The following is a 2500-nucleotide window of genomic DNA, read 5'->3' as shown; positions in this document are numbered from 1 at the left end:
GAAACTCCCTTGGAAGTGGCACTCTGAAAAAATTTCCAAGTTTGGCTGACTTAGAAAAAATTCGAGAACCAGGATGAGGAGGGGGAAAATGTGGCCAGTCAGGCCGACCCGAAGTGCCTCTTAGGCGGATAGGGGTTGGGCGAAACTCCCTTGAAAGTGGCACTCTGAAAAAATTTCCAAGTTTGGCTGACTTAGAAAAAATTCGAGAACCAGGATGAGGAGGGGGAAAATGTGGCCAGTCAGGCCGACCTGAAGTGCCTCTTAGGCGGATAGGGGTTGGGCGAAACTCCCTTGAAAGTGGCACTCTGAAAAAATTTCCAAGTTTGGCTGACTTAGAAAAAATTCGAGAACCAGGATGAGGAGGGGGAAAATGTGGCCAGTCAGGCCGACCCGAAGTGCCTCTTAGGCGGATAGGGGTTGGGCGAAACTCCCTTGAAAGTGGCACTCTGAAAAAATTTCCAAGTTTGGCTGACTTAGAAAAAATTCGAGAACCAGGATGAGGAGGGGGAAAATGTGGCCAGTCAGGCCGACCTGAAGTGCCTCTTAGGCGGATAGGGGTTGGGCGAAACTCCCTTGAAAGTGGCACTCAGAAAAAATTTCCAAGTTTGGCTGACTTAGAAAAAATTCGAGAACCAGGATGAGGAGGGGGAAAATGTGGCCAGTCAGGCCGACCCGAAGTGCCTCTTAGGCGGATAGGGGTTGGGCGAAACTCCCTTGAAAGTGGCACTCTGAAAAAATTTCCAAGTTTGGCTGACTTAGAAAAAATTCGAGAACCAGGATGAGGAGGGGGAAAATGTGGCCAGTCAGGCCGACCTGAAGTGCCTCTTAGGCGGATAAGGGTTGGGCGAAACTCCCTTGAAAGTGGCACTCTGAAAAAATTTCCAAGTTTGGCTGACTTAGAAAAAATTCGAGAACCAGGATGAGGAGGGGGAAAATGTGGCCAGTCAGGCCGACCTGAAGTGCCTCTTAGGCGGATAGGGGTTGGGCGAAACTCCCTTGAAAGTGGCACTCAGAAAAAATTTCCAAGTTTGGCTGACTTAGAAAAAATTCGAGAACCAGGATGAGGAGGGGGAAAATGTGGCCAGTCAGGCCGACCCGAAGTGCCTCTTAGGCGGATAGGGGTTGGGCGAAACTCCCTTGAAAGTGGCACTCTGAAAAAATTTCCAAGTTTGGCTGACTTAGAAAAAATTCGAGAACCAGGATGAGGAGGGGGAAAATGTGGCCAGTCAGGCCGACCTGAAGTGCCTCTTAGGCGGATAAGGGTTGGGCGAAACTCCCTTGAAAGTGGCACTCTGAAAAAATTTCCAAGTTTGGCTGACTTAGAAAAAATTCGAGAACCAGGATGAGGAGGGGGAAAATGTGGCCAGTCAGGCCGACCCGAAGTGCCTCTTAGGCGGATAGGGGTTGGGCGAAACTCCCTTGAAAGTGGCACTCTGAAAAAATTTCCAAGTTTGGCTGACTTAGAAAAAATTCGAGAACCAGGATGAGGAGGGGGAAAATGTGGCCAGTCAGGCCGACCTGAAGTGCCTCTTAGGCGGATAAGGGTTGGGCGAAACTCCCTTGAAAGTGGCACTCTGAAAAAATTTCCAAGTTTGGCTGACTTAGAAAAAATTCGAGAACCAGGATGAGGAGGGGGAAAATGTGGCCAGTCAGGCCGACCCGAAGTGCCTCTTAGGCGGATAGGGGTTGGGCGAAACTCCCTTGAAAGTGGCACTCTGAAAAAATTTCCAAGTTTGGCTGACTTAGAAAAAATTCGAGAACCAGGATGAGGAGGGGGAAAATGTGGCCAGTCAGGCCGACCTGAAGTGCCTCTTAGGCGGATAGGGGTTGGGCGAAACTCCCTTGAAAGTGGCACTCTGAAAAAATTTCCAAGTTTGGCTGACTTAGAAAAAATTCGAGAACCAGGATGAGGAGGGGGAAAATGTGGCCAGTCAGGCCGACCTGAAGTGCCTCTTAGGCGGATAGGGGTTGGGCGAAACTCCCTTGAAAGTGGCACTCTGAAAATATTTCCAAGTTGGGCTGACTTAGAAAAAATTCGAGAACCAGGCTGAGGAGGGGACCATCTGGCAAGGGAGTCCGACCTAAAGTGCATCTAAAGCGGATATGGGTTGGTCGAGCCTCCCTTGATTTGCCCTGGAGCTCCCACGTCTTAAAAAGGTCTCTCCTATAATTGTACACCAACCATTTTGAGGTTTGGGTGCAAACCTCTCGAATGGGGGGACTCGGTCCCCTATCTACAGCGCCCCTAATGACGACAGGTGGTACTGCGCCCCTGGTAGCCCGGCCATTGAAAATGAATGGGCCCATTCATTTCAATGGGGAATTTCGACCCCTGGTTGCCCGCCATTCATTTCAATGGGGAATTTCGACCCCTGGTCGCCCGCCATTCATTTCAATGGGGACTTTCGACCCCTGGTTGCCCGCCATTCATTTCAATGGGGGATTTCGACCCCTGGTCGCCCGCCATTCATTTCAATGGGGGATTTCGACCCCTGGTAGC

This window comes from Leptonotus elevatus, unplaced genomic scaffold (assembly GCF_054856555.1).
Source record: "Leptonotus elevatus isolate MCC_2025b unplaced genomic scaffold, RoL_Lele_1.0 HiC_scaffold_237, whole genome shotgun sequence".
NCBI classification, from domain to species: domain Eukaryota; kingdom Metazoa; phylum Chordata; class Actinopteri; order Syngnathiformes; family Syngnathidae; genus Leptonotus; species Leptonotus elevatus.
The sequence above is the reverse complement of the archived record's forward strand: the minus strand, read 5'-3'. Positions refer to the sequence as shown.